The sequence below is a fragment of the Zea mays genome, chromosome 4 (assembly GCF_902167145.1).
Source record: "Zea mays cultivar B73 chromosome 4, Zm-B73-REFERENCE-NAM-5.0, whole genome shotgun sequence".
Lineage (NCBI taxonomy): Eukaryota > Viridiplantae > Streptophyta > Magnoliopsida > Poales > Poaceae > Zea > Zea mays.
In genome coordinates, this window is record NC_050099.1 from 158,791,778 (window position 1) to 158,799,864 (window position 8,087).

Genomic DNA, 8,087 nt, shown 5'->3' on the forward strand with positions numbered 1-8,087 from the left:
CCCGGCGGCGTGTGGGGGCATCGTTGGGAATTCGTTTCGGAAAGTTTCAAACTGTCTTTATTTAGGAAAAGGAGTAATATATATGCACAGGAAACTCACGACCATACGTAGGCATAGCCCATGCCGTGCATGCTGGCACTCGTTGCGTGCTCCGGCTGAAGCGCGAAACCTCAAGAACTCATTCAGAGAAGGGTCGTTCAAACTAATAAATCCAGAGATATTTGAAAACGTTGTACGCTTTAGGGATCATTCTTAAGCCCTGTTTGGTAGGGCTCTGGCTCCTCTAAAAATGACTCTGGCTCTAGCTTCTCGATAAGAGCAGCTCTTCCTAAAAAGTCAGTGTATTTTTATAAATCGTTTGGTAAAACGGCTCTTCTTGTATTTTTTTAGGGCCCCTTTGGTAGGGCTTATTTTTCAGCTTCGGCTCTGACTCATGCAAAAGTTGTGCCAAACACCTCTTTTTCAAATGGCTTCACCAGTGAAGTGCTTTTCCAAAATGAACTAGAGAGCATGAGCCAAAAAAAAGTGGCTCACCCGGCTTCAGCTCACGTCATTTTTGCACAATAGCCCTCCCACCAGTCCAAATTATTTTTTTTGGTCCTGCCTTCAATCCCTAGCCACGTACATGAGAGATAAACTATACAAGGGTCTTTCTGAAAAACAACCTATAAGCCGTTTTGCCAAATGATTTTTCAGAATGGCTTTGGCTCATCTAAAGAAGTGGTTTCACCCCGTGAGCCAGAGCCAAAACCGTTTTTGGAGAAGCCAGAGCCCTGCCAAAGGGGCCCTTATTTGGTGTATCTTAAGAAACAGCGACGAACAGAGTAGGAGAGAGGACGTGCGAATGATGCTGTGTGGAGCTGCTTTTCTAGGCTCCGGCTCCGGCTCCGGCCATATAAACCAGCTCCTGCTCTCCAGGCGGAGCCATTTTTCAACGGCCGTTTGGGAGGGCTCCGGCAAGGAGCCAAAGCCAGAGTTGTCCAGGAGCTCTCCCAAACGGGCACTTAGTGTTAAGTTGTGTTAGCCCTGTTTGGATACCTGTGTTTAAAATAATTAGGTTTATATACTACCTCAGTTCACAAATATGACACCGTTGACTTTTAAAAAAACTACCCGATACGTTGAGAGTGTCATAAGCTAATAGGGGTCAAAGATTATAAAAGTGAAATAACAGATTTTATATTGAATTAGGGCGTTTTATATGCCATCGATCTTCAGGTAACTCATTCACTGGATGAGAGAAAGTTCACGCTCCCTATCCCTAGTAGAAATTGATTACAAAACTGCCGCAGGCAAGATAAATATAAGTACAGGAGAGGAAATAGGAATGAATTAAAGAAAGTAGGACAGGTAAGCACTAGAGTAGAGGATGCATCCATAGAAAGCGGCAAGTTAGAATGTTGATATTTATTTCCACACCATAAACAAAGTAACATAATGTGTGAAATAAACTTACAGGGGCGATCTTCCTATGCGATAGATTAGTTGGGCATATACGAAAATATGCAAACCAGGTTTCTTTCCTTTGTCTAGATTTTTTGTGTTCGAGCAATTTGGATTTCCAGCTGGGACTTCAACCGCAGTCTTGCCATTCTTTTTAATCACTGGTTCAATATTTAGATATCCCTGGATGTTCAACTTCAAGGCTAGGGTGGAGATGCTCCATTAGTGAAAGACCGATCTTCCCATACCAATCATCTTCCTCGCCCACTCAATGAATCCATCCTCGATTGAACTAGGGCTTCGCTTCGCTATTGCCTCTCCTGCCTTGTGTAGTGCCCTCTGGGGACTGCTCTAGTTCCCCAGATCTTAGCCAAATCAGTCAAGTTCAATGCTAAGGATTGAGGGTGACCAGTGGTCTTATGTGCATTCGGAAGAACCAACCTATACTAACATATAAGACCGAAGGGACAGACTCCTTTCTGAATGGTCTATGGGGCAGAAGCTATAATCCTCACTTTTTCCTAGCGTCTAGACACCACCTATTAGTAGTAAATCAAGAAAGCATTTAACCATCGTCTGCGTGCATCAATTATTGCTGCTTTCCGAAGATAGACTGAATGCTGAATGAAGAGAAGACTTATCTCCCGCCGTTGCTCGAGCCCGAGCTGCCGCTGTAGTGCAATGGGTCTTTCAAGGATCGAATTGGGCGTGATCTGGCCTTCATCCTCGAGGATATCCTGGACCTTCACATGAACACATTCAACGGGTCGATACCAGCTGCTTTTGGTAACCAGTCTCGGCTCTAGCACCTTGATGCAAGCCAGAATAACCTCACGGGATAAATATTCCCGGGAATAACTGCGTTGGTGAACCAGTTGACACTTGATCTCTCATCAAACAGTTTGTTAGAGGGATAGGAGCAGAACCGGAGACATGGGACTGGATTCGATTAGTATTGCGCTCGTAAAAGGAATAGGAAGGAATAAACCTCAGATGAAAAGGAATATCTCTACTCTAGCGCTCACTACGTTCTCTAGCGTTATTATTGGCGAAAGAAGGTGAGCCTCTAGGTGCGGAGCCTGTATATACGTAATTAGATCGATCTATGAACAAAGGAAAGAGTCAGTCCGGAAAATCTCATATTGGCGTACCTGATAACAACGCTCATATACGTCAATTCAAGGAAAGGATGCTGCTCTGGCTCGTAGGAACGAATGCTTAGGATAGGAATCGCGCTAGGGGATGATTCGGTTGGGATAACTGATCATGGGGATAGCCTTGCCATACCAATCATTACCCGGTATGGAGGGGGAAAGCATCCAATTGTATATTCCTTACTCCTGGATTCGATTAGGCTGGTTTAAAAGAGAAACCCACCCTAAAGCCGAAACCTTTTAACGGGATAAAGGTACCCTTTAACGGATGCCGAGGAATGGATATCGATGGATGAACTACAGTTAGTTACGAGGATAGTAGGATAAAGGCTAGGGGTAGTAGGCTAGGCGAACAGACGCATTGGGATTGGAATGAACTGCACCATCATTTTGGCATGATTCAGATCTCTTACCTGAGGAAGAACTAACTTCTATCCGTATTGGAGCATCAATTCACTGACTTCTATGCGAGGCGAGGAATACTTTCTTCGGGGAAGTGAGGAACGAAAGCATAGAAAATCGATAAACAGAAATGAGTAGTTGACACGGGAGACTAATTGCTTCAGCCTAGTCCAGAGTTTTCTACAAGCCGAGTAAAGTGTTCCTTTTGCCAATAACAACCATTGCTAAAAGCAGGTGCCTTTCCCCAAGGATACCGTCAACCGATTAAACCTTTGCTAATGGTGGAATTGCCAAACCTTTGCCCATGCCGAAAAAGAAGCCAAGTCCGATTCAATAATTACCTTTCTTTTGTCTCTATCTTTGGACTGAATCAGAAGAAAAGCAAGGCTAAAGGAAAGGAAGCAGGCCAGGTTGGAGAAACTGGTTCTGGTCCGGAGCTCGGGGATAGCTCCTCCCCTATGATCTCTGTTCTCTAGTGCTTTGCCTCCCAAGGGTCAGATACTTCTTGGGCTTGAGCAACAGGAGAGGACTCGTTTTCCTTCTTAGCAACAGGCCGTGGTTTTCCAAGAAAGGGTCTGGATCGCATCCGTTGGGAAAGGTCGAACTACCGGTATTAAGCACTGCCTTCTCTACCGGAGAATCACCCGCGGAAGAGATATCAGCTCCGGTATAGTTGTACCTTACTAGAGAGACACGCCACTCCAGCACTCTCACTCTTTAGAAGAAGAGACAAGAAGAGCATTGTACCAATTCGAGAAATCAAGCTCATTCGAATACTGGAGGGATGTACTACACTACAGGCAAACAGATCTCATGTAATGAACGCGTACGAAGCACTATAAGTTAAGTGAAGTTTCATTCATAGCTTTCTCTGGTTTCTTGGTGGATATGTCTCCAGGTCTAAGGGAAGGCAAGGCTTCTTTCTATCTTTGCTTGGGAATACCATTCCTGCTTCTCCATTTCTCATAAGAGCATTCCTGGCCTGCTTCCTTGATCATAGCTTTGGAAAGGAAAGTCAATCAAAGTCAAGGGAAAGTAAAGTACCTTAGCAGGATAAATGACATTTGATTTGCTATTGCCAAAATCTCTGCTGCTCAGTTTCTTCCTTGTAGAAGGAAGTATGAGTATTCCAAAGAGGGATTAGAGATTCCAGTTTCTTGGTAAGGCATCTTCAAGTCATCTTTGCTTTGTGTATGCATGCATGGGCATAAAGAGAGCCTGAATTACGCATATAGCAACAGAAAAGTAGAAAAATGGGAAGTCGGAATAGCATCTGATCGGAAAAGACTAAATTAGTAGGACGTAAAGCTCGGCTCGTACAGTATAAAACGGATAGGAAGTGAAGACAAAGAGCCTGGCTTTATGCTCAGCCCCCACTAGCATCCCACCCAAGACTAATGAACGGGAGGAGGCCTATGTTACCCATATATCGATGTCCTTTTTTTCTTACTAATGTATGCATGTTTCTCTTACTTTTACTCCTTTCCAACATAAAGTAACTCATCTCACTTTCTTGAATTGAATGTTAACCTATGTTATTAATGTGCATGTACTCGCGTTGATAGTCCTTACTACTAATATTAATATAAGGTCTTCCCCCAGTTCTGAAGTTCTGGTACTAAATTAAATGCCCTAACACTATTTCTCAAACCAGAGTGAACTACTCCATCCACGTGTTCAATCAAAGGAACTGAGACATTGCTTGATAGAAGAAAAAGACTTTTGAGTTAGCGAAAAGAAAATCCTCCCCAACGGATCAAACAATACTACCGTACCCGCCGACGCCGAAGTAATATCGATCGAACCTATTCCACTCGCACTGACACTATCACACAAAAAATAAATGATTTATATAACAGATTTTATATTGAATTACCCGATACGTTGAGGGCTACTTGGATGCATTAAATGGTGGGTGGTTGGGGTTATTTATAGCCCCAACCACCAAAATAGCCGTTGGTGAAGGCTTCTATCGCGTGGCGCACCGGACAGTCTGTTGCCACCGGACACTTTCCGGTGCGCCAGCCACGTCACCCGACCGTTAGGGTTCGACCGTTGGAGCTTCTGACTTCTGGGCCACCGGACAGTCTGGTGGTGCACCAGACAGTCACTGTTCACTGTCCGGTGTGCCTTCTGACGCCTGCTCTGACTTCTGCGCACGTAGTGAACACTGTTCACTTTTCCTGTACCGTTGCAGACGACCGTTGGCGCTTGGAGCCGTTGCTCCGCTTGGTGCACCGGACAGTCCGGTGCTACACCGGACAGTCCGGTGAATTATAGCGGAGCGGCTCCCAGAATTCCCGAAGGTGGCGAGTTTGGAGTTGGGTTCCCTGGTACACCGGACACTGTCCGGTGGTGCACCGGACAGTCTGGTGCGCCAGACCAGGGCTGCCTTTGGTTTAACTTTGCTCCTTTGTTTTGAACCCTTTCTTGGACTTTTTATTGGTTTGTGTTGAACCTTTGGCACCTGTAGAACTCATAGTCTAGAGCAAACTAGTTAGTCCAATTAATTTGTGTTGGGCAATTCAACCACCAAAATTCATATAGGAAAGGTGTAAGCCTATTTCCCTTTCAATCTCCCCCTTTTTGGTGATTGATGCCAACACAAACCAAATCAAATATAAAAGTGCAGAATTGAACTAGTTTGCATAAGGTAAGTGCAAAGGTTGCTTTGGAATGAAACCAATAATTATTTCTACTAGATATGCATGGATGACTTTCTTCTTATTTAAAATTTTGGACCACACATGCACCACTTGTTTTGTTTTGCAAATGTTTTGGAAATTCTTTTCATAGTCTTTTGCAAATAGTCAACGGAATATGAATAAGATTTTGAGAAGCATTTTCAGGATATGAAATTTTCTCCCCCTGTTTTAAATGCTTTTCCTTTGACTAAACAAAACTCCCCCTCAATGAAATTCTCCTCTTAGTGTTCAAGAGGGGTTTAGATATTAATTTTGAAGAGGGTATACCAATTTGAAATTATATCAAAAAAATAAGATACCAATTGAAAAAAATCTTCTCTTAACACAAATTTGAAAGACTACATTTTAGAAATTGGTGGTGGTGCGGTCCTTTTGCTTTGAGCTAATACTTTCTCCCCCTTTGGCATGAATCGCCAAAAACGAATACTTGTGATTGAAATATAAGCCCTTCTCCCTCTTTGGCAAATAATATATGAGTGAAGATTATACCAAATTGGAGAGCGGTGTGGAGCGGCGGCGAAGGATGAATAATTGGATGGAGTGGAGTGGAAGCCTTTTGTCTTCGCCGAGGACTGCATTTCCCTTTCAATCTATGACTTAGCATAATATTCACTTGAAAACACATTAGTCATAGCACATGAAAGAGATATGATCAAAGGTATATAAATGAGCTATGTGAGCAAAATATCAATCAAAATTCCTAGAATCAAGAATATTTAGCTCATGCCTGAGTTTGGTAAAGGTTTTCTCATCTAATGGCTTGGTAAAGATATCGGCTAATTGTTCTTTAGTGTTTGTCGGGTACCATAATTAGGGGTACCCCCAATACTCCTAAATGCGACCGAAAAACGTCTTTAGAGCAAACCATACACGGCTGATAAAGCGCAGTTCAAGTCAAGGCCACATCTACCGAGGGACGCGACCTCATCCGAGCCCAGCCTCGGTCTCGGGCGGGAACATTAGTCCCGGACGGATTCACGCCTCGCCCGAGGGTCCCCTCAGTCAGCAGACGCACCCTCGGCTCGCCCGAAGCCCAGCTTGGGCAGATTTTGTCGTGCAGCGACCTTGGCCAAATCGCCTTACCAGCCGACCGTATCGCATGCGCATTTAATGCGGGGATCGCCTGACACCTTATCCTGACACACGTGCCTCAGTCGGCAAGGTCGAAGTGACCGCAGTCACTTCGCCCCTTTACTGACCGATCTGACAGGAAAACAGTGTTGTTCGCCCCGCTCTGGCAACTGTGCCAACCACCAGGATAAAACTGAGTCGCGATCTCCCACGAGTTTGGCCTCGGGCGCAACAGGGAGCTCTGCCTCGCCCGACCTCAGGCCTCAGCCTCAGCCTCGGCCTCGGAAGAAGAGCTCTGCCTCGCCCGAGCCCAACCTCGGCCTCAGGAGAAGTCTCCGCCTCGCCCGACCTGGGCCTCGGACCGACTACGCTACAGGGGATACATCATTACCCTACTCCTAGCTAGCTGCCTCAGGCTACGAAGGAACAAGACCAGTGTCCCATCTAAGGTCACTCTGGTAACAGGTAATGATGGTTCCCCGCGTGCGCCTATGACGTCGGTTGCTCTCAAACCCCCTACGGGAGCAAGACAACGTCAGCAGGATCCACGCCGCGCCGACAGCTGTGCTTCTACAGGGCTCAAGGAACTTCTCCGACGGCCACGTTAGCTCGTGTACAGGGCTCAAGGCGCTTCTTCGCCAGCCACGATAGCACATAGCTACACCCCCTTGTACAGCTGGGCATCTCCTTATATCTATAAAAGGGGATGTCCAGGGCCTTCCTAGGGCACGTTGGGAACACACGTTGCACGTCGTAAACACACGTTGGACGTCGTGGACAGACGTTGTAACACTGACAACGTGGGACGTCGGGGGCAAACGGGGAGACAGGCAGGGACTCTCTCTCTCCCACTCGCTCTCGCCCTCGCTCCCTCACGACGCTTGTAACCCCTACTACAAGCACCCCGGTGCGAGATAACATAAGCCTCATTTCCCTCATGTGTTTCATCTTGCATCAACCCATCTGGGCAGGGACACGCAGCAACAAATTTACTAGTCGGTTGACGGTCCCCGCGGGTCCGAAACGCCGACAGTTGGCGCACCAGGTAGGGGCTCGCTGCGTGTTAACGAACACTTTCCATTGAGTTCCAGATGGGTAGCCTCCAGTAGCCTCTTCAGTCGGGGATGGTGCTCCGCTTCGGGAGTCTCGAGTTCATGTCCCTTAACGGTAGGTACGACATGGTACTCCTCCCGGCGCAGCACGACGGCGACAACGGTCATCAGCTCGCCCGGCAGCGGCGAGCACGACGACGGCTTCCCACTGTGGCAGAAGAGGAACACTCGGGTTTGCCCCGCCACCCTCCTCGCCGGAG